Genomic DNA, 24,200 nt, shown 5'->3' with positions numbered 1-24,200 from the left:
ACCTACTGGGAGACATTTTGAGTGGACTAAGCTCTATCTGCTGGCATGTGCACAAGTTAAGTGCTTGGATTGAGGCCAATTTAAAGCCCAATGCAAAATGTTGCAACCATGAACAGAAGCGGAAGTGATTCCTTGGAAGTGCTCATGTGTGCAAAAATATTTCCTCCAAACTCATCGTCTGCGCAAATTGGTTCCAGAAGATCTGGTCTCGTGTGGTTGAGCAGATATAGTCTGGGGAATGACTCAAAGAGCCACTCCCAGAGGATGTAAACATGTTCTTTTGGAAACGGTCCTTTGTCTTGCTGATGCCTCCAACAACAGGCTGTGCAGGAATTGCTGGAGGTAACAGGAGGTAAAGGAGCTGGCAAAATGGCCAGCACTGTGATTTTGATGCAGTTGTTTTCACTGAAAAGGGTAGTTAACATTGTGTCCTCCTGATATTTTGGACTACGACTCTCAGCAGCAGCAGGATCAGGGATTATGGAAGTTGTAGTCCAACAGCACCTGGAGAATATCACAGTCAGGCCAGTGGTGCCTATGGAGAGGCACTGATCCAGAGACCTCTTAAGATCTGAAACCATCCTGCGACAAAGATGCCAGAGACACCTCCTAAACTAGAAGTGCTACAAGTCCATTCACCCACTTATCTGGGGTAAGCATTGGGTAAGCCTAGTCTTATTTAGAGGGGAGATTGTAAGGGTACCCTGTTATAAGGATCCAGGAGGAGTCGCTCCTCTCCAATGCCCAGATGGGGGCTAGGGACATACCACTCCTCCTATGGGGACTGCTTGGGGGAACACCCTGATTTGAAGTAGGTCATAGGGCGTCCGTCCCCTCCACCAGTTTCACCCTTAGAAACACTCGCAGCGGATGGGTGTGAGTGACATGTGCTGTTGCTTACCACAATGCCTATGGCCAAACCAATAAAGCTGGGGCCTTATCTGATCCCAAACCCAATATGCCATGTGTTGTCTAGTTATCAGCACCTCGTGGAACAGGGTGGTCAAAGGGCCTCGATACACAAGCCCCTGAACCTGGGACAAAGACTGCACACAGGTCCAGTGAGGAGCCAGCATCACTGCCGTCAAGCACCTTCTGCTCCATGGAACCAGAGTGTGGAGCTCCAGGCAAGAAGTCTGTCCCTTTAAACCCTTTGACTTTTCAAGGAGTGGGCAGAGCCTGAGATGTCCCAGCATAGAAGGTTTCAGTTTGATCCCAGACATCATTGGAGCTTTATTGCTCTTTAGGGACCCTCGTTGCTACTCTCCCTTCACCATGACTTGTGGGCTCTTTGGGGCGATCAGCCCAGGATGACAGGCCACAGGCTGTGCTGATTACCCCAAATAGGCAAAATGTTAAACTACACAGACACACACACACACAGAGAAGCCGCACCTCCTTTAACATCACAGTCCAGGAACGCTTTGATTTATTTCCATAAAGTGAATTGGAAATATTCACTTGCGCTGCTGAGAATAGCAGTAGCAGGATTCAGCAGATTTTATTCTATTTTATGGTGCGTTAAGGGCAAAATGTTTGGCAAACATCTTAATAAATAAATGCCAGTGCTCCAATATTATTTTTTTTCTATCCATCTCTCCACCTGAGCTGATCTCGAGAATGGGAGAATGAAGCCATTTAAAATGCATGAAGGTACCATCTTCCCATTTATAAAAGGTTAAGTTCCCCTAAGTCAAGAGAGGGAGAGAGAGGCAAGGTGGGGTCGGGAAGGGAGGGGAGGGGAGAGAATAAAACCCTCTGAAGACACGGGAAAGCAGTAAACACTGGTGGCAAGTGACAGGAATTGATCCTGCTCTCCCGTTCCTGTCATGTCTCTAAATTTTATTTCCACCATTTCCAAGATTCTGGTTGGGTGGAGGGGCGAGGGGCGAGAATGCCTGCGTGTGTTGGAGAAAGAGGGAGTAGAATGGCCCCAGGGCAATGCTACCTGTGTCTCTGACTTTTCTTCAATTAGCAGGCCTCCCTGCCTGATTGTGAGATGTGTGTCCGACTGGGGACTTGGACAGTTGCACGGTATTGATTAGCTATAATGCGATGTCAAATCTGAATAAGAAAGCACTGTGATCAAAAGCCTTTCGGCAGCGACCGGGTGCCCTCCAAAGCCAAGGGTCTGCTAATTTCTGATGAGCTCGGTTTTCCCTTTTTGTCTGAGGGAGATTTTCTCGGTTTACTCATAAAGGCTCTCCTGATAGGGAAAGTCCAGTGGGCCGTCTGTCAAAACACGCAAACGCAACCCTGTTGTCTCGGATTTGACAGGTGCTTGTTAGTTTTTCATCCCGGATCACTCAACATGCACGGGGAAGTAGAAAGGAAGATTGCTAAGGATGCCAGGCTGCTAGTCGGCTGCTTTGTTGTTTTCACCAGGAAACTCAACGGTTCCTTCTTCATTAAAGGGAAACAAACCAGAAACAGCCATTGTATCGGTTTTCTGGAACATGGGGACGTAAAGCAGTTTAGGACCACTTGTACACTCAAGCACCTAAAGAGAACATTTTATTCAAGGTTGCAAGGGTAATCTTCCTCTTCTTAAAATAAAGAGAAATTGCATGCCAAGAAAAATGAAGCCATCTGTGTTGCATAAACTCTGCAAGCACCCCAATTTTGCACAATTTAGGACCACAATCCGTTGCACAAAACTGCATATTTAAATCTCAAGTAAATTTAAAGGGCTTTGGTAGGGATGGTTACAGAAACTATCCCAACTGGATTCCACCCTGTTATTTTGAAGTTCTGGATTTCCATCACAGTTTCTGGATCAGAACTTGTGGGAGGAGGAATCTGTTTGGGATCTGATTCTGGGAAAGTATTTTTCAATTTGTGTAGGCTTGCCATACGTCAGGAGAATCCCTGACACGTCCTGGTTTTCAGGTGTAAAAATGGAGTCCTGGGGGAGTTTTGCCGTACTGATAAAATGTCAGAGAAAACCCGGCTGTATGTTAACGTGATGGAAAAAGCAGTGGAAACAGCTCAAAAAGCTTTAATTCACTAATCAACAATTTGGGTTTGTTCCCCAAAAAAGGTCAACAATTTTGGTGGTTTCCTAAAATAAAAAAAAGCTCAGGAATTTTACTTTTTGAAATATGGCAACCCTAGTTTGAGTGTGGTATATGTGTGTTAGAGAAAATTTGACTGCTATTTTTTTTTTTTTTAAAGCAAACTTTAAAAAACCCACACCTTTTTATTTGTGAAATTGTGCAATGCTGAAATTGTGCAATGGCACTGTGGAAATAAATGAGGACATTTAAAGAGATGCCTAGTGGGCAGGTTGCTTTTTGTTCCTCTCACCACACATTTCTAGGCTGCAGCCTCTTTCAATTTCCTTGTGGGTAATCTCAGAATGGTGAGCCAGATTTCTAAGAAATGGTTTTGAGGAAACCCCAGGAGCAGGATCCTGGCAGCTATGCTGTGAAATCTGGATTTCCAACTGGAATTGAACTAAAAGAGATGTACCCTGATGATGCGATCCTGGAACAATTATGGAAAAGAACCGTCCTGTGCTACTCATCTATCGCTGTGCTGGGCTCTGAGACTTTAATAAACTCTGACTTCCACCCTAAATATCAGTGCAAAGCTTACATTTGCTACAATCCACCTCAGTTCTGTATCGTTTGCAGCGTTAACAACCTTCACATTTGGGCAAATAGTGCGAGAGTGATCTTTTCTTCATGATTAGCAGATGTTCTTATTTGACCAATTATCCACCCTCCTAGAGAGAGAATAGCAGTTCTGCAGTTCTGTGGTCAGTGTGCCAATTATGCTTCTTGACTTTGGGCCACTCATGATCTTTCTGATTTACTTCGTTCACATGGCTCCATACCCTACAACATTCCTCAGATGAAAATAGGGACATTTCTCACCCCAACAGACCCTCCTTGCTCCCTCACCCAATTTTTTGTTGTTTCCCCAACACTTCCTATCAGAAGATGGGTTAACTGGTTAGTGCCACCACCACTTCACCAATGAGGCACAGCACACACATCTCGTTCTCTGTCGTCCCCTTCTCCTGGTGCCCTCAATGTTTCCCAACGTCAGGGTCTTTTTCAGGGAGTCCTCTCTTCTCATGAGTTGGCCAAAGTATTGGAGCCTCAGCTTCACGATCTGTCCTTCTAGTGAGCACTCAGGGCTGATTTCCTTAAGAATGGATAGGTTTGATCTTCTTGCAGTCCATGGGACTCTCAAGAGTCTCCTCCAGCACCATAATTCAAAAGCATCAATTCTTTGGCGATCAGCCTTCTTTATGGTCCAGCTCTCACTTCCATCACTACTGGGAAAACCATAGCTTTAACTATATGGACCTTTGTCAGCAAGGTGATGTCTCTGCATTTTAAGATGCTGTCTAGGTTTGTCATTGCTTTTCTCCCAAGAAGCAGGCATCTTTTAATTTCGTGGCTGCTGTCACCATCTGCAGTCATCTATGATTTGATACAGGAATAGTATACCGTATCTATCTAAGAACACAGCAGGTTATGTCTTGTGTGTTTATTGAGTATGCTTTACATGACCATAGGTTTGTTTGTTGTTTTTTGACCCTCAGAACTGCCACATCACATTGGGTTGGGCCTCAGCAATGGCTGTCTCCTCTCCTTCTTGCCCAAGGGAGGAGGCCAGCAGTGGCAGCCATGGAGAGGCCATGAAGAGGCAATGGGATGCTTCCTTGCAGCTGCGACTGCCTTGGCTGCTGCCCTGGACAAGCACCGGCTCATCCTCTTCCCCAAGCTCAGTGGTAGCAGTGCTGGTGAGGGAAATAGGGATATTCTCTGAGCAGATCAAAAGCCGGGATGCCTTTCGTAATTCTGGGACTGTCCCTGGGAAATAGGGACAGTTGGACGGTATGTGGTTGTTGCAGGGATGTAGTAGTTTGCGTATATAAGTGGGCAGGTAGGGGAGATAAGTAATATGCCTTGTAAGTTGGGGTACAAATGAGATAAATATGACAATTCTGATGGATGAATCAAGGGTTAAGGTGGATACCTGTCTCCATACATGTGCACACCTTGTTAACTCTTACCAGAATGAATGAATGAATTGATTCTTACCAGAATCAATGGCACCTCTTTCAAATGGTGCTACCTGGACCATCTGAACACAGTTTCCGCTGCTTTCCATGTTGATCCTGCAGGCCATCAGGCAGTCAGAACCATTTCTGTTCAGCACTGATCTCGGTAAATGTGCAACGTGCTACAGTAAATAAGGCATCAAGTATCTCACAAACATAGCAGAGGCAGAATGAAATGCTCCTTGCTAACTGGCTGGTTTTGTTTGCTTACATTCACACCGCTGCAGGCCAAGCTGCTTTCAGTACAATCGAGGTGGATTTAAACATTTCTGTTGTCCAGGCTCCAGTCTGCAATGTGCATCCCTAAGCAAGTCTGGGCTATTAACATGTCTGCTTGTCTTTTTTTATTAACCAGTCCCTCTTCTGCATTCTAGTAAATGGACAGAACCTATATCAATGCACCTCCTTCAAATTTACGCGGTCCAAGGCTTCCAGGTCACAACCCAAAATTTTGCCTTTTTCCTAGAGACAAAGGCAAGAGATTCAGCAAAGGTACCTTCTCCCACTCATTGGTTCCCTGGTACTTGCAGCCATCCATATCCCCAGAACTACTTGTGTGTTCTAGAGCAGGAAGGAAAAACTCTCCACTGAGACCCGGCAACCAGTCTAAGGGCAGGAAGGACTACATAGAATCAGATACAGCTACTATAGGGTACAGCAAGTCCCGTTTGACTGCTTGGCCACTTCCCAAAGCCCACCTGCTCCATCCCAGCCCAGCTCATAGTTGTAAAACCTTCATGGAAGCTGAGATATACCATATTTTTTTGCTCTATAAGACTCACTTTTTCCCTCCTAAAAAGTAAGGGGAAATGTGTGTGCGTCTTATGGAGCGAATGCAGGCTGCACAGCTATCCCAGAAGCTAGAACAGCAAGAGGGATTGCTGCTTTCACTGCACAGCGATCCCTCTTGCTGTTTTGGCTTCTGAGATTCAGAATATATTTTTTCCTTGTTTTCCTCCTCCAAAAACTAGGTGCGTCTTATGGTCTGGTGCGTCTTATAGAGCAAAAAATATGGTGTATAGATATATAAAAAATGTCCAGTAGCACCTTAGAGACCAACTAAGTTTGTTCTTGGTAAAAGCTTTTGTGTGCATGCACACTTCTTCAAATTTATGGAAGCTATTATGGATAGCCTAACTTCATGGATCTCATTACCCTGGTACTCTGTGAATTAAACTGTCTTCCGGTCCGTGACCAGGCCCAATTGCTCAGTTTTATATAGTTTTAACCTATTGGATGGCTATTGGATGGCATGAGAGCAAAGTCAATAAATAAACTTGCAACAACAAGGACCCTGGGTAATACATGCTGTTGGTTGCAAAAACGTGCCACCAAAGACCGCTCATGAGGAGGCTATTAGTAAGAAAGCAAGGGTGCTCCAGGAATCTTCCCAAAATGCAGGATTTGTGGCTTTTTCTTTTCACATTTTCTTTAAAAAAACACATCCAGACATTTATTTATTTACAATGGTGCTAAAAGGACGACCTCGGGTTAAGTACTTAATTAGTTCCGGAGATCCGTTCTTAACCTGAAACTGTTCTTAACCTGAAGCACCACTTTAGCTAATGGGGCCTCCTGCTGCTGCCGTGCCACTGGAGCACGATTTCTGTTCTCATCCTGAAGCAAAGTTCTTAACCTGAGGTAATATTTCTGGGTTAGCGGAGTCTGTAACCTGAAGCGTTTGTAACTTGAAGCGTATGTAACCTGAGGTACCACATGCATTACCAGGCAAAATTGCATTCAAAATGTCTACATTAAGGGGGTGAAATCATTGAAATGCTGGTGAATTTTCACGAGGACTGGTTTTTTTTTAAAAAAATCACAAGCTGATGTGAAAATGTATTTTCTTCCCCGCAAAAGGAAATTTTCATGTGCTTTCTTATGATGCCGCTTCCGAACGTAACGAGCGTGCTTTGACTGGAAACAAAAATGAAGTACAAGATCGCCTTTATAAAGCTGTTATCAAATCACTTTTGAGTACGTCAGAGAGAAGCAAAAGATTCCTTTCCCTCATCTACCTGGCCTCTCTGCCTTTCTTTTCCAGCTCTTGGAAATGAAGCTGCTGATGCCCTCCCAGCAGCTCTTCGTAGTCAAGCTGCCACATTCAATTTCCTTCCTCTTGCAAAATAAAAATAAAAAGAGAGAGGGGAGGGGGGAACCCAGACTCTAGAAGAGCTTCCAGCATTTCTCTTGCACCGCGAGTGTATTTAAAGATGAATGATGGCGATAAACTGGTGCTAAAAGGACGACTTTGAGGAAAGGGGTCACATTTAGAGCTTTGCCTTTTATCCTTTACACTGTATTCTGGGATTGTCATGTGGTGGGTTGCTGTTTTTTTAAAAAAATAAATGTAATGTATCCATTAGCTTAGAATGCCGCATCTCCATAAAACATCGCGGCAGATTCAGCATTGTGAAAAAAGGAACACATATATAAAGGGGGCGCCCTTTATTTTGTAACATTCCAGATCCGTTCAAATTCTATAGGACAAAAAGAAAGAAAGGAAAGGAAGGCCCATAGATTTAAATTTGATTGTTGACTGGCTGGTCAAAGTGCTCTGGGTGGCACATGCAAAGCTGAAGCAAGATGCAAATCACACATTTAAAATCTATCAATTCCATTTTCTGCCTAAAATACAAAACAATCAGAATGACAGAGGGCTTGCCCACACTCTCATTTGTCTTGTGCCTAGAAAGCATGGATCTGAGTGGTTTTCCACTTGTCCCACACTTTTTAGGCATAGTTCAAGCAGTTTTCCACTCGCCCTGCTCTTTTCCCAGGGAAAACCCACTCTTTAGTGCTCAATCAGAGCAAACGTCAAACCAGAGAAAACTTGAATGGCCTTTTGCTCTGATTGAGCGCTAAAGAGCAGCCTTCCCCAGAGTTTAAAATGTTAATCCCTAGAATACCCACTGTAGGTCACTCCGATGACCTCAGTCCTCATGCACATCCCAGCTGAAAAAGAGAGGAATAAAGTTGAAAAATTAGGGATGGTTCAGAGCTGTGGGAGACTGGCCATCTAAGAGTTATTTCAGGCCACTTTCCTGAATGTTCAGATTCCATTAGGGGGGGGGGGGCATGAAATTCCTGAACCTATTCACCCATTGAGCTCAGTGGAACTTCCTTTGGAGTAAATATGTTTCATTTTTGTTATGAAGATATTGTAAGAACAATGTGGCCTTATACTACCCATTATTTTTTTTTTCTGAATAAGGGGGAAATGGTGAACTTAATGATGTCAGTCACTGATGTCCATGAGGAAGCATGGCGAAGTCCAACTCTAAGTATAATTAACCCGTGATATGTGAAAGAGGTTTGAACATTTGACAGTGCTGGATATGTAAATGAGCCTTCTTCTTTATCTGTTTTATGGATTTATTTCTAAAATGCCTCTCTTGCCCTTCAGCAGCCAATTGGCATTCCAGGAATAGCTTCCAAGATGCATCCCACCCCCCCAGTTCTATTTATGAAAGCCTTGAAAAAGGGCATTCTTAATTTGCGAAGAAGCCATCAAGATTACACCTCAGTATACATTTCTTCCCTGTACTTGAGTCACAAGGACCACTGTCAAGAGATGCACTCCAGGTTGTGGTGTGGACCAGGGGTCAGTGAACTTACCGCGCCTCGGGCCGGTGTCTCCAGCGCCGATCGTGCGGTGGGCCAGAGGGCAGAGGAGCGTGTGCCCAAACGCGTGTGCACATGCTATTTCTGGCGCACTTCTAGGTCGGAGGAGCACCGGAAATAGCTTGTGCGCATATGCACAGGGCCTCCTCCGCCCTGGATGTGCACTGGAAATAATGCTTGTGCATGTGCAAAAATGCTTGTGCATGCACACAAGCTATTTCCGGTGCTCCTCAGACCTGGAAGTGGGCAGCCGCGCAGCGCAAGGCTGGTAAGAGCAGGCGGCCGCAATGGGCGGCGGGGGTCGCCGCAGGCTGGATAAACGAGTCCCTTTGGCCTTATCCAGCCCGCGGGCCTTAGTTTGGGGACCACTGGTAAAGACTCTGAGGGAGATGGGATGGAAGGACCAGGGGCTACTAAAGTGGTAGTCAACCAGGTCACACCCATACTACACATTTAAAGCACTATGATACCACTTTAAAGAGTCATGACTTCCCCCAAAGAATCCTCGGAGTTGTGATTTGCTAAGGATGCTGAGAGCTGTCAAGACACACACACACCCCATGCCCTCACAGAGCTACACTTCCCAGAATTCCCTAGGAAAAGGGATTGTTTGTTAAACCAACCGTAACTCTGTGAGGGAAGAAGGGCACATATATTTCTTGTAAAACCCCTTAGAGGTTTTATTTAGCGGTATATACAGTTTTGTCAAATAATGTATAGTGCATATGTGGTCACAAGGCCTCTTTCAAAAGGATTCTGGGCCTTGAAAATGTGATGCAATGCTTTCAGTTCTAAGTGCTTAGAGAGCCTACAAAGGTAGAATGGTCAATTGCCGCAGGCTTTCACCTTACAGCACATGGAGGTCAACAGGACCAGGGAACAGGGGCACAGCAAAGCAGAAGGCAAGACCTGCCCCTCTTCCATGTTGACATTGAAGACTGGAACAGGGATCGGATCAGTGATGGTGCAGAAAGCAGGAGGCACAGTTGTGGAACCCCCTTCCCAAAGGAAGTTCTCCAGGCCTCATCCTTTCCTGCCTTTAAGAAGCAGATGAAGATGAAATTCTTTATGAAGGACTTTTAATGGTAGCTAGCGTGTTAATGCTGACTGCTAGACAGAACTGAATGTGACTTATGGGTGCCTTGTTTTAATTGCCTGCCTATGACTCTCTTGGAGAGGGTTCATTCCTCTCCTAAGGTCAGCGAGAGAAGAAGTGGTGTCCACTGCCCATTAGCCTCTGTATGCACACATGTTAGAGAATGAATATTTCAAGAGCCCCTAGTAAAAATACAGGGACTTAAAAGGGAGATGTCAAAGAACCTTATGAGATTCATAAATCCTTTGTGAAGTGTGTGTGTGTGTAGCAGTGGAATTCAGTGCTCAAGCCATTTATTACCATACAGGGGAGCTGAAAAGCAGCCCTGCATGGAACCCGACACTCCAGTGCCGAGTAAAACCGACACCGAAGAAATATTCAGTGTTGTGTTACAGGCTCTGAAAACATAGCAAATGGCAGGATCCTCCCCCCTTTTAAAGAGTCCTCACTCTTGTTCAATAACTTCAGCTGTCAGAGCCCAGAGCCGAATCAAACAGAATTTCAGAGAATCAAAAGGGGTCGTCTCTTAGCAACTCTGTCAACAAATTCAAATTGCTGCATAGCATGGGCTCCTCTGCAAATCATTTGCATGCGAGATTTGTAAACATGACTTTCCATTGTGCATCCTGTTGTTATGGTGGGTGGAGAATCGGAGGGGTGGGGTGGGGGGCTGCTCAGCCAAAAGGGCAGTAAAGGGAGAAGCACCACCATCAAAACCGTCACAAACAGATTGTAGAATCAGTCTCCAATGAATCCCATCCACCTTGCTTGTGAGATTACTCACATATATCGCAGTGATTCTTACTTGCTTTTCCACAACTAAAAACATTTTGGATTTCTTTGCATACTTCAATATGGAGCCTAATTTAGGCATCATTAGACTGTTTTTTGTTTGTTTGTTTTTTTGATGCCCATGGAGTTTTCTTGGCAGGGATACTGGAGTAGTTTGCCGGTTCGTGCTCCAGGTGGATCACGTTTGGTCAAAACTCTCCACTATGACCTGTCCATCTTGGGTGGCCCTGCATGGCATAGCTCATAGCTTCTCTGAGTTATTCAAGCCCCTTCGCCACAGCAAGGCAGTGATCCATGAAGGGGATCACTCATGCAGCCACCTCATGAGAAGAGAAGAATCCCTGGAAAAGACCCTGATGTTGGGAAAGATGGAGGGCACAAGGAGAAGGGAACGACAGAGGACAAGATGGTTGGACAGTGTTCTCGAAGCTACCAGCATGCGTTTGACTAAACTGTGGGAGGCAGTGGAAGACAGGAGGGCCTGGCATGCTCTGGTCCATGGGGTCATGAAGAGTCGGACACGACTAAACGACTAGACAACAAGACTGGTTTTGCTATATTTCTCAAAACCAAAGTGGCCAATGCCACTTAGTGGAGCTGATTTCTCTAAAGGCAGGTCCGTATTTGGCTGAGATATTCCCCACTGCAGTAAATCAGTTTGTGTAGTTTGGATCTACAGGTTCAATAAACACAGCCTCTGTTCTGGAAAAGACCTGTGTGTGTTACTGAGCCCATGTGTTGAGACGTACTACAACTATGGCTTCTCGATCCTAGTAGACAAGACTCTTGGAACCAGTGTTTGAAATTTGCCAGGCACCAGGCAAATTTTGCACCTGGCTATCGGCCACTTGCAACCAAGTGAAGTTGCCTGGGTGCCAGGATGGCACCTGAGGTCTCCACCATCTGAAGATCCTGGGGGTCCTTGGATCTGGACTATTTTCACACATTAGCAACACATTCTGTAGAATTATGTCTGTTATATTTTATCTGTACAATCATAATGAATTTCAGGAACCAAAAAATTGTATTGGAAAAAAATGACTTTCGAGCCGTCTGACTCCCAAATGGCAACTAGTAGGAATTCCATTTTAGCAACTGCAAACCTGGTTTGAGGAGCCATTTGGCACCTAGCTTACATACCTGAATTTCTAACACTGCTTTGAACGTATGCAAATGAAACACGGGTTAACCCAGGAGGCTTGCTATCAAGTCTGAATAGTAGACAGGCATTCCTGAACCCATCGTTCTGCCCGGACACTGAGGTCCAGCTCTGAGGGCCTTCTGGCGGTTCCCTCACTGCGAGAAGCCAAGTTACAGGGAACCAGGCAGAGGGCCTTCTCGGTAGTGGCGCCCTCCCTGTGGATCGCCCTCCCACCAGATGTCAAAGAGAACAACAACTACCAGACTTTTAGAAGACATCTGAAGGCAGCCCTGTTTAGGGAAGCTTTTAATGTTTGATGTATCACAGTATTTTAATATTCTTTTGGAAGCCGCCCAGAGTGGCTGGGGAAACCCAGCCAGATGGGCGGGGTATAAATAATAAATTATTATTATTATTATTATTATTGTTGTTGTTGTTGTTGTTAAAAAATGTTCTGCCTTTGGCACCAATGGGAGTTTCTTCTGAAATGCAAATAGCAGCTGGGGAGAGATTATTGCCGCTAGGATGGTAGCAGGTAGGACAAGAGTTAACCCTTTCCCAAGCCTGCTCAGGCTTATAATCTGCATTTCAGCAATTAACATCACATACAATTTGGCCCTTCTAAACCTGCACCTGGGACCAGCTTGTTGTTGCAGAAGTCCTCCTCATCTTATTCTGGTACAATATATATAATATTTATAAATATGCTTTTAAATGCTCCCAAATAATTATTCCGTTCAAATAAAATCAGCAAACTAGATGCAGCTCAAACTCAAGATTGAGGGGGGCTGAACTCCACCCCAATGGATACAGTGGTACCTCGGGTTAAGTACTTAATTCGTTCCGGAGGTCCGTACTTAACCTGAAATTGTTCTTAACCTGAAGCACCACTTTAGCTAATGGGGCCTCCTGCTGCCGCCGTGCTGCTGGAGCACGATTTCTGTTCTCACCCTGAAGCAAAGTTCTTAACCTGAATCACTATTTCTGGGTTAGCGGAGTCTGTAACCTGAAGCGTATGTAACCTGAAGTGTATGTAACCCGAGGTACCACTGTATTACAGTGCGGTAGAGGCCTCTGCCCCATGGACTTGGCGTGCCTGTAAGAGAATGAGAATTCTGGCAACTGGGTTGAGAGAAGAGAGTTTGCATGGCAGTAAAGAAATGGGCTGGAGAGGGTTCTTCGTGGCACCACCAAGAGCAGAGCAGAAAAGAAACAGAGAGAAAGAGGAAAACCCAGGAAGAGAAAGACGCTGGGTGAAGTGACGAACATGTGGGCCTCCAGAAATCATTTGACTGCCAGTCCCATCAGTCCCGACCACTGACCATACTGGCTTGGGCTTATGAGACTCAGGAATCCAGCAACAGCTGCCACAAGTCCTTACAAGTTCACCCATAATGAATAAAATATTGACCACAAGCACACACCACCAACTTTTTTGGGAGGACTCCCTCAAATATTTTATGTGGGCCCTTTGTTAGTTCCTATGCACCAGATGTTGCCCAGGTCATGCTCTGGCTTAGGGACCCAGGATTTAGAAGGGTCCCCTGCAGGCCTGACTTGCAATTTGCTCACTTACCACTAGGTCTAGCTCTCATCTTCAGTAGCCAGCTAGGCATCTGCCTCCATCATCTCTTAAAAAGGCCAAGGCAAAGACCTTATTCTCAGAGCCAGGCATTCCAGGTGAGGTAGCCAGGCATTGCCTGTTCATTGGCTGCAGTTTGCCTCATAATTTTAATCTTAGGATTTTCAAAATGCTGCTTAAATGTCTTTCTAGCCACTGTGACAAACTGTGTCACTGTGACAATGGCATAGGCATTCTTCTGGCCATCTTTCTGAGGTTGCCTAATTCTGAGAAGATCTGTCGCTTCTCAGAGCCCCAAAGTTGATTTCGGTTTCTCACTTCCCCCCATCTTAAATTCAGTTCTCATTTCCACATCAGATTGCAATTTTATTCTTCAAAACTTCCTCATGAAAATTCATCAGCATTTTAGTGCAATTTTCTTCCGATATGCACATCTCTGCAAAGCAAGTTTGCCTAATATAATGGCTCTTGATAGGTTTTCACTAATACAGTATATGCATTTTACATGCACACTTTAATCTGGCATATGCATGTGTGCACATCTGACTTGGATGAAGAACCACATTGCGAAATCTTGAGAACCGTGGATTTCGAAGGACGACAGTTTGTGTGTTGTTTGGGAAGGTGAGAATGAGGTAAGTTCACCTTTAAATCCTCAGTTTTGACTCACCAAAGCTTGTGTTGCAATGTATTTGTTACTCATCTCTAAGATGTCCCGAACACTCTTGTTTTTGCTACAACACACTGACACAGATATCCCTATGGAATTAAAAACTATTATCTGTCTCCAGCTGTTTTGTTTGAGTAGAATCCATATTAGGAAGGAAGGAAGGAAGGAAGGAAGGAAGGAAGGAAGGAAGGAAGGAAGGAATCGAAGCATATGGTGCTACTGAAGAGAAAGCAACATGAATATCTGTAATGCTCAATTGGCTCCCAGATGTTTTCTTAAACTGCAATGAACGTTTGAGTTTATTATACTAATATAGACCCTGCCATGTCTTTAAATTTATGGCTTCAAATGAGTGGAGTCAATGTCATTATTAGACTGGATGCTGGTCAATACTAAAAGCCCTTCATTAGTTACAAAAGACAGAAATGGTTCTGCATTATAGATTTTTTTCTCTCTTTTTAATTGTCAACCGGGATCTGCATTTCCTTTGGACAGGCTTTACCGAAAAGCAGGCGAAGATATTAGCATATCTCTTGACCGTCCCCCTCCACAACATACGGAATTCAGGTGAAATTTCTCACATTTTCTGTGAGGCTCAGAATCATATAAACAAACCTTTAAAGCAGGCTTCCTCAACCTCGGCCCTCCAGATGTTTTGAGACTACAATTCCCAGCATTCCAGACTATTGGTCCTGCTAGCTGGGGATCATGGGAGTTGTAGGCCAAAAACATCCGGAAGACCAAGGTTGAGGAAGCCTGCTTTAAAGGTTGTGGTCACGCAACCCAAGCAGAAGTGCACTATGGGAAGTTTGCATTGAACACTTCTAAAAAGGAAACTTGCCCCACTATTACCTGATTATTCATATGTGACTCCCTGGATCCCGAATTGCTATCCATTTCCCCAGGAAAACAGAAACTGCGATCTTAATGACTCGCTCATCCCATGGTCTCCAATGAATTAAAGTTGAGATCCTGTGCCCAGGTAAGGTTGTTTATTTTTGTACTGATCTGGAAGATTCACTAGGAGCCTTTCTAGAAAACTGGGAGTGGGATATTGTGGAGAGAGAATGTTAAGGGGTAAAAGCAGAGCAGAAGGAAAATAAATGTTTGGGGTGATTTGGAGGGGGAGAGACAAGAGGAATCTCAGGGTTTTCAGCAGTGAGGCAGGGCTGACCCATAAAAGCAACAATGGCAGAATTGCTTTCCCCCTCCTCTCATGGCTTAAAAGAAAATCTCCCCACTGCTCCAGTACCTGGTGAGCTGCCTTTTCTATCCATGAGGCTGCTTTATTTGTCTATGCTCCCCGTGCGATTCAGGGGCTCTAAATCACACGGGAGACCTACGCAGCTTCCCCTCTACTGAAGTTCAACAACCGACATATGTCGAGGAGCAAGAGCAGTGTTGGCGATCCAGTGGATGTGGCAGGGATCATGCCTCCCACTCTTCTTCTCAAAAGACTCTCCTTCCTGGGAGGTTTATAAACAGAGGTTGGACGACCATCAGGGATTCGTTAACTGTGATTCCTGCATTGCAGGGTGCTAGACTAGATGACCCTTGGGATTCCTCCTGATTCTACAATTCTATGATGCTACAATGATAACCGTGCGAGAGGAGTGCCTGAACAGGGCGCTATATGCAACTGAATGTCACATCTAGTTTGCCCCCGTCGCAGATGGAACTCCCTCAGAAATGTCCCCAGTCAGTCTTACCTTAAATCTTTCAAACTTCTTAGCTACAGCAGCTATTTCTTACCTCCAGCATTTCTCCAATGAAAATAGGGACGTCCCGTTCCATAATGATCATTTTACTATTTATACCCCACACATCTTACTGGGTTGCCCCAGACACTCTGGGCAGCTTCCAACATGTATAAAACATAATAAAACATTAAATAATTTTTTTAAAACTTCCCTATGCAGGATTGCCTTCAGACGGCTCGGGGGTTGGATAACTCCATAACCCCCAACATTTCTCCAGTGAAATCCTAAGGAAAAGTGGGACATTCCAAGATAAAATCAGAAACTGGGACAGGTTCTCTAAATCAGGGACGTCCCTGGAAAATATGGACACCTGGAGGGTCTGCTGTTTTCTTTTCTGTTTTCTCTCCTAACCTCCACTCACTACGGTGAACTTTTTTTGGGGGGGGGGGATGCAATATTCATGCCACACATGGTGGACCCCATAACTGCAGCTTTCTGAAGAAGAACTTTCCTTTTCTGGCTTGGCTGTACCTCCTCAGCAGGTTAACAAGTTCTCCTGGGCAGGAAGAACTGCCTTTTCCAGATAAGCCTTCTTCAAGCAAAGAGGTCTACCTGAGCACTAGCGCGTCTTACATTTCTGGGCTTGTGTCTCAGTCCTGACTTGTTCTCTGGACCTGCTCCCTTATTTGCCCTCTGACCCAGATGGTCCCATGATCTGGACTCCTGACTTGTTCTCCAGCTCTTCCTTCTCATTTGCCTTCTGACCCTGCCTGCCCTTCGATCCTGAGTCCAAGTTTCTGGCTCTCTCCACCTGGTGCCCAAAGTCTGCCTCTGACAAAAGCTTGGTAGATTAAATAAACAAATCTATGGATCAGATTTTCTTGTTGTTGTTTACAAAAGCCCTGCAGTCCGTTAAAGGGGGGGAAAGCCCTGCTATTGACTTAATTCTGGCATTGTATAATGACAGTCATTTTAAAACAATGAACGTCACACAGTTTGGTTAAGATGTTTTCGTTTTGCTTTGTTTTTTAAAAGCATCAAGCCAATGTAGAAGAAAATAAATCCATATAACACCACAGATTTACATTTTGCAATCCCATGGCTCTTGCATTTCATCAAAAAAACTATCTAATCGCCATCCATTTTTATCCTGCAAGTTGAACAACAAACCACTTTTGTAAGTATTATTATTGTACTGGGGGGAGGGAATCAGTTGGCAAATGTGATGGTCTTAATGAAGGAGAAGTCTAAGCTGAAGTTGTAATGGTTGATCTGAAGTGATTGGTTGCTGGGTGGCAACTTTCTCTTCCGTAATTATAAAAAATACAATTACTGTCTTGTAATTTTTATTTATTTTTTTAACCCGAGCCTATCTTTAAAAAAAACCAACAACAACCCTGAAGAGCTAGGAGAACTCTTATTTCTCTTCCACAGCTGATTAGATCAGCCATGCCACCCCTTCAGAATTTTCTCTCTCTTCAGATTGGTTTTGATAGTAATTACTTGGGAAGTGTTTGATCTCAATGATGAATACATGATTAGTTTTTCATGAAACCAGTCAACCACACCAACTCGGCACTACTCATGTGAGACCTTGTTGATTTAGCTGTTCGAAAGAACATATTCCGTCTTGCTGCAGTTATGGGATGGCGGTCTTTGGGGAAAAAAGGGTGGGGAAAGGGCAAGTTTATGGGTAATGATATTGCAGCGACAGATATTTAAGGTTTGCTAATTCTCGACTCAATTATGTTCATTCCTCCCTCTGCCGCCCTGCCTGCTGCCTGGCTACAGAAGCAATCCGAGAGGCAGAATACATTTCTTTCCTTTTTCAAAAAGAGGTTTCTTGACACCATTGTCATCTGCGAAACCCTTGGAGGGCTTTGCCCTGATGAATAATATTTCATATGGGGAATGTTTATGTGATTTTCACGGAGTGATAACCCCGCCGCCATCTAACTTTGATGCATGGAGATTGCTGCTTTTCCCTACTAAAGTGCTTTTACACACCACCTCCTGCAAATTGACAAGAGTTGGAAATGGAAGACTCACACAAGTTGGGCTCATCTTGGGGAGGGGGTGGGCGGGCAAGAAAAGATCCTATCTATTGGACACAATCTGTTTTATTTATTTAAGAAGCATCTTTGGCAAAATAAATAAAAGCTTTCGATTTATTATCATTAGTATTATTTTCTGGGTTTTCAAAGACCTCAGCTAAGGTACGTTTTTGAAAGGAGACACACGCGATTAAATTTCTTTGTCTCAGACTCTTAAGGTGAAGGGTTTCTTCATAATAAACACCAGTCTGGTAGCAATATATTCATGGGCTCGCATGCCATATAATATGTGGTTGCATTGTAAAAAACACACACATATACGGTATGTGTGCATTCAGGAAATCAGTTCTCTGCAACCATTTCATGGGTGCAATAAAAGCAAATGCTGTTGGCAATAATTTGCTACTGGTTCTTAAGCTGAGGGCAGTGAAGTGTCAGAGGGGGTGGGTCTTGGCAGCACATGCCTGCTCTTCTCCAGTCAGGCCCAGCAGGGCCAGCTTACCCATAGGTGCTAGGGGTGCCGGGCACCCGGGCTCTCAGGGGCGCCAGGCCGAGAGCCCGGGGCCGAGATTTGGAGTTTGGAGATTGAAGAGTCAGGTCAGTTGACAACTGCTGCCAAGTGAAACAGAACCCGTCAGAGCACTGCAGGCTTTTCTGCTGTGAGCGCTGAGGCAGCCCTCCTGCTCTCTTGTGCGCCTGGGATTGGCGAGCCATCGAGAGGCCCACCCAGCACACGTATGCTGCTCACACGAGGCGTGCAGCTCCCAAGCTTCTGTGGGGATTGCTCTCCTCCTGCAGCAGCATGGGAGAGAGTTGCGCCCCCCTCCAAAAAGCTAAACAACTCTAAGCTGCCCCCTAAAAAAAGCTGAACAACTTTGGCCTGCCCCCCACCCAAAAATTGGGGGCGCTGGGCAGTTTTTTGCACCCCGGCGCCACATATGCTAAAGGCGGCCCTGAGACCCAGTGAGAATCGTGTCAGTAACCAGAACACCTAAAGAGGGTTATTGTTTTATCCATATGGTATAACAACACATAGGTAGTAGGGCTGGGCGATATCTGGTTTTCAACATTGTGATATATCACCAGCTAAACATTGCAATATACTGAAATATCACGATGTCTGGAATAAGGATGGAGCTATTGGCTGGCTTCATGGTTTTCCCCGCATTGTGATTTTTGCATAGCACGCACACACACACGATTTGTGATATATTGCCAGGTAAAAAATTATGAAACCGATATCATGATACAGACTTCAAACCAGTTTTGGTCAATATATCGTCCAGCCTTAAAACACATCAGGATTCAGGATATATTGTCAGGTCAAAAATTATGAATCTACCTATTAGGGCTGAGGGGTATATCGTCCCAAACCGGCATTAGTAGCTTCTAACAAATCAGTAAACATATTCTTCTTTTTTAGCAATGCCTTTATTGTAGTTAATCCCTCAAAATCCTCCGAGGGAGGGATCGTTTCATAGATGAGAGACTGAAACAAGAGATCATGACTTGCTCCAAATCAGGAGTTGGTCTAAGGCAGAGTGTGGTGGGCAAAATCTGTGGGTCAGATAACTACTGGGTTCTGTTAGTGGAAGCCAGTGCCAGGACTCTTGCTAGTGCAAAGGCATTTCCCCTTTCTCCTCCGCCCCCCCCCCCATCTGATCCAAATGGTCAGCAGAACCTCCAGACCATAATAATAATAATAATAATAATAATAATAATAATAATTATTTATACCCCGCCCACCTGGTTGGGTTTCCCCAACCAGAGATTTTTCTGTCAGACAAGCAGAAATGCTTGCACCAGTGAAATTATCTGCTCAGCAGTATGTTGAGTGTCGCCCTTAAACTTGGACTGGGGAAAGATCCCTCCTCCCTGCAGCGAGCCAGGGTTTTCCTGCTTAACCAACCTCACAGGGTTGTTGTGAGCGCCATACCAAATAAGGCACAAGAAGACGACTCGCCCCGAGGAAGATGACTGGTTGAAATTGCTACTTTCGGTTTCTTTGAGCCCTTTGTTTATTCTGCTTCACACGTACATATTTGTCACCTGTCCGTAGACTCGAGGGATAACTAGCATGTGTGAATCAGAAAGGGGCCGATCTAAACATTAAGGAAAGGTAAGACAAGAATGCCCAATTAATTTCCTTCGGTTTCACCTTATTGCAGCCTCTGATTAGCCCCCTTTTATCAATGACGCAAACAAACTGAGGATGTGCTGGAACTACCCATCAACCGATCCTAAATATTTCTCTGAAACACGATCCATTTCCCCACCACCAACCACCACCAAGCGGAAATATTTCCCTTCTCTTACTGCTTTTTTTTTTCCAGGAGAGAAGCCGGAAGAATTCATTTGTATGTATCCCGTACAACTGACCTCTTCCTACCTCTTCTGCCCTCCAACCCCAATTGCATTGGGGAACTTGAGAATCAAACAAAGGAATCAGAGCCGTAGATAGACTACTGTAAACAAATTATTTTCCTACTGAAACAGGGTCACAGAACATTCTTAAGGGAAATTTGAAAAACTATAACCTGGATCAGATATGGGATAAAGCAATTTAAAAAGCCCCTCTGATATGAATCCAAACACAGGGTACACAAGGCAGCGCTAGGTTCTCCTGTGCTAGTTTATCTGGGTTAGAGCCAGACGTAGTTTACGCTTAGAGTAGACCTACTGAATGGAATGGGATTGAAATAAATGGGACTCACCTAAGTCTCATTGATTTCAATTTGTCTACTCAAAATATAACTGCTAATTTTTTTAAAAAAAAAAATTCCTGAACAGGGATTGTGTTGTTTCTGTACAGAATTTGCTGCTTTACTACCCAGAACCACTTGAACATTTAATGGGAGAGGTATTATGCTAGGAGATGCTGGGTGGGAGAGACCCTGTGTACCTGAAGGAGTGTCTCCACCCCCATCATTCAGCCTGGACACTGAAGTTCACCTCTGAGGGCGTTTAGGCAGTTTCCTCATTGCAAGAAGTGAGGTTACAGGGCCTTCTCTGTATTTGTGCCCTGTGGAATTGCCATTCCATCAGATGTCAAGGAAATAAACAACTACAGTGGTGCCTCGCAAGACGAAATTAATTCGTTCCGCGAGTCTCTTCGTCTAGCGGTTTTTTCGTCTTGCGAAGCAACCCTATTAGCGGCTTAGCGGATTAGCGCTATTAGCGGATTAGCGGCTATTAGCGGCTATTAAAGGCTTAGCGACTTAGCGGATTAGCTGCTAAAAGGCTATTAGCGGTTTAGCGGCTTAGAAAAAGGGGGTGGGGAGCGAAAAAAAATCTCAAGACTCGCAAGACATTTTCGTCTTGCAAAGCAAGCCCATTGGGAAATTCGTCCTGCGAAGCGCATCGAAAAATGGAAAACCCTTTTGTCTAGCGGGTTTTCTGTCTTGCGAGGCATTCGTCTTGCGGGCCACCACTGTATCTGATTATATATATATATATATATATATATATATGCTTTCGTAGATTTTCACGGGTACAGGAATGCAGGTTTTGGTGTCCTCGGGTGTCTTCCCGTGTAAAAGTTGGGGTGTCTAGGCGACGTTTCGACGAGGTCTCACTCGTCATCTTCAGGCTGGTGCTTTCGGCTTCTTGTTACTGGAACAGAGCAGGATCTTAGTGTTTGAGTTCCTATAAATACTGTTGAGGAGGTGTGGTGTATAGCCTCCAATGTTCTGGGCAGAGAGGAGGTTCCCAGGCTAGTGTGCCTTTTCTTCTTTTGTTCCTTAATTACTTGAGGGATATCTTGAGTGATTTCTTGAGTGATTTCCTGAATCCCACTTAGGTGGGTCATTAGGTGTGGATTAGTTGCTAAAGCCTTCGTGTCTTGAACTCTTGAACTTTGTGAAGAGTTTTTCTGAGAAGATGGCTGTACTGCACTTGGTTGTGCTCTGGCTTGGCTTCGTGTATAGGGGCGAGCTGTGGTTTTGTGGCCTGTGCCAGCCAGATCTGTGTAGATCCTGTGTAGATCCTTCCTTATATCAAGGGCACTACAGATAAAATTAGCAAAATCCTCCATAAACACAATATCAAAACAGCCTTTTGCACCAACCAAAAAATAGCCAATATCCTCAGAAACCCCAAGGATAAAATTCAGTTGGAAAACCAAGGGGTCTATGAAATACCCTGCAAAGTCTGCCCAGCCACGTACATTGGACAAACAAACAGACGAATAAATGCACGTATCGCAGAACACAAGAATGCCGTCAAAAAAGAAGAAAAAACTTCCTCTCTTTTCCAACACATGAAAGAAACAGGACACGAAATTAATTTTGCAGATTCCAAATTGCTCTTTAACATGGAACATCACCACAAGAGAATAATCATGGAAGCCATCGAGATAGAGAAACACCCTCACAACATGAACAAGCGTGACGACACATCCCGCTTGCCAGACATCTGGAAATTAGCCCTCCCCACAAAATCTGACACCAGATCCAGAGGCACACAGAACGCCATCACCAATCAACCACACCAGACCCAAACCCAGACCCTCTCCACAGATAAATTACAGACACCATCCAGTAGCCAAACCAGGGTGGCACCTCCGGATGCTGCACCCCCCTGCAATCCCTACACAGATCTGGCTGGCACAGGCCACAAAACCACAGCTCGCCCCTATACACGAAGCCAAGCCAGAGCACAACCAAGTGCAGTACAGCCATCTTCTCAGAAAAACTCTTCACAAAGTTCAAGAGTTCAAGACACGAAGGCTTTAGCAACTAATCCACACCTAATGACCCACCTAAGTGGGATTCAGGAAATCACTCAAGAAATCACTCAAGATATCCCTCAAGTAATTAAGGAACAAAAGAAGAAAAGGCACACTAGCCTGGGAACCTCCTCTCTGCCCAGAACATTGGAGGCTATACACCACACCTCCTCAACAGTATTTATAGGAACTCAAACACTAAGATCCTGCTCTGTTCCAGTAACAAGAAGCCGAAAGCACCAGCCTGAAGATGACGAGTGAGACCTCGTCGAAACGTCGCCTAGACACCCCAACTTTTACACGGGAAGACACCCGAGGACACCAAAACCTGCATATATATATATATATATATATGTCATTAAGTCAGGTGTGATTCTTCCCATTGCGGAAGGGTTGATTCATACATGTATGCTCATCAATGTGGCCAAAGCCTAAGACAACGACTTGCAGACCTTCACGCGTCAAACAATACAAATATGTTTCAAATCACTTCCCATTGCAATGTTTCTCCAGTGAGTAAGTGAGCGGCCATGCATTCCCTTTACTTCAAATGCAGTGCTTACTCCAGTGAGAAAGTGGGTGAGCTCACATTCAGCCACCATCTCTTCACTAATCGGGTGATGTATATGCATGTGTGAACAGGCCCTGAAGTAGACCTAGAGCACTTACAACCACAGGAAAAGGGGGGAAGACTTTGCAGGAAGAGTGCAAAGGAGATTTAGACTATATTGAACAGGATTTTCACTTAAGTTAATTCCCCCCCACCTCATAAGTTCCGTGTAAAGAGAAATCTTTCTGATACAAGCCTCGATTAATGACTTGCTGGTTTAATGTCACTCTTATCAACAAGTGAAGATGAAAAGCTTGTCAAAAATATGTATCCATCTCACAGATTAAAAGATTATTTCCTGAAGTATATTCACAAAGAAAATCAATGTGAAAGCCACCCTGTGAGATGGGTTTGAGGGGTGGGTGGTTGCTATACACTTCAGAGATAGAGAGGTTCTGTCTCCCCACATCAGTCCTTTCGGATCTATTTCAGGTACTGATTAACAACCACAAAAACATCTGGCCCATGACACGGATTCTGGTTGAGACACAGTGGGAGGCACATATGAGCAGTTTTCCATGCGCAGGATGACTCATAAGCCTACGCCCAATAAGCACCCTTTCCCCTTTAACATGAACGTATTTTCTAGGAATCAGAGTTGGCTCCAGGCATTCTGCAGCCTGAGACGAAGGGTTTTCCCTGCTTGCCCCCTTAAACAACCCCCTGTACAGAAACCTACAGGACAGGTGACCGAATCACACTTCAACAGTGGCAACAGGGCCGTGTCTTCCACTCAGTGGCATAGCGTGGGTTGCCAGTGCCCAGGGTGTGTGGAGTACACATGTACATTCAACTGCCTAATGGCATCTGCATCACCTAGGAGATCGCAGCCACAGAGATAATAAAAAAAGAGTCATTCTGTCGTCTGGAGAGGTCACTTTCTGGTTTGCATGGAGAAGCTTTTTTCAACAGAGCCTCCACATGTGGTGGAGGCCTGGCAAGGCTGGAAGCTGAGTAAAACACAATCTCAAAGGGCCTCCAAAGTCATCCTAATGCACCCTAGTTATCTAAGTCTCAATTCAAGCATTACATTTCTCAGGTGGTTTCTGCCCTTTCTGATAGGATCTGGAGCCAAATTGGTAGTATCCGAAATTCTGCATCCAACTACAAGAATATGGGATGATGAAG

General features: G+C 44.7%; 1 long non-coding RNA gene across 2 annotated transcripts; it reads right to left on the bottom strand.

Moving 5' to 3' along the window:
- Positions 1 to 3,317: 3,317 nt before the first annotated feature.
- LOC310676381 lies at positions 3,318 to 23,875 on the bottom strand. 2 transcript variants are annotated; one of them, XR_014510513.1, is made up of 3 exons: positions 23,752 to 23,875; positions 23,026 to 23,126; positions 3,318 to 3,445 (listed from the first exon to the last, which is right to left on the bottom strand). It is a non-coding gene; the product is annotated as an uncharacterized lncRNA (long non-coding RNA). The 2 variants fall into 2 exon arrangements; XR_014510514.1 differs by lacking the exon at positions 3,318 to 3,445 and adding an exon at positions 6,898 to 7,653.
- Positions 23,876 to 24,200: the final 325 nt, after the last annotated feature.

This window comes from Podarcis tiliguerta (assembly GCF_965153285.1).
Source record: "Podarcis tiliguerta genome assembly, chromosome: 4".
In the NCBI taxonomy this organism is placed as follows: Eukaryota; Metazoa; Chordata; class Lepidosauria; order Squamata; family Lacertidae; genus Podarcis; species Podarcis tiliguerta.
The sequence above is the reverse complement of the archived record's forward strand: the minus strand, read 5'-3'. Positions and strand labels throughout refer to the sequence as shown.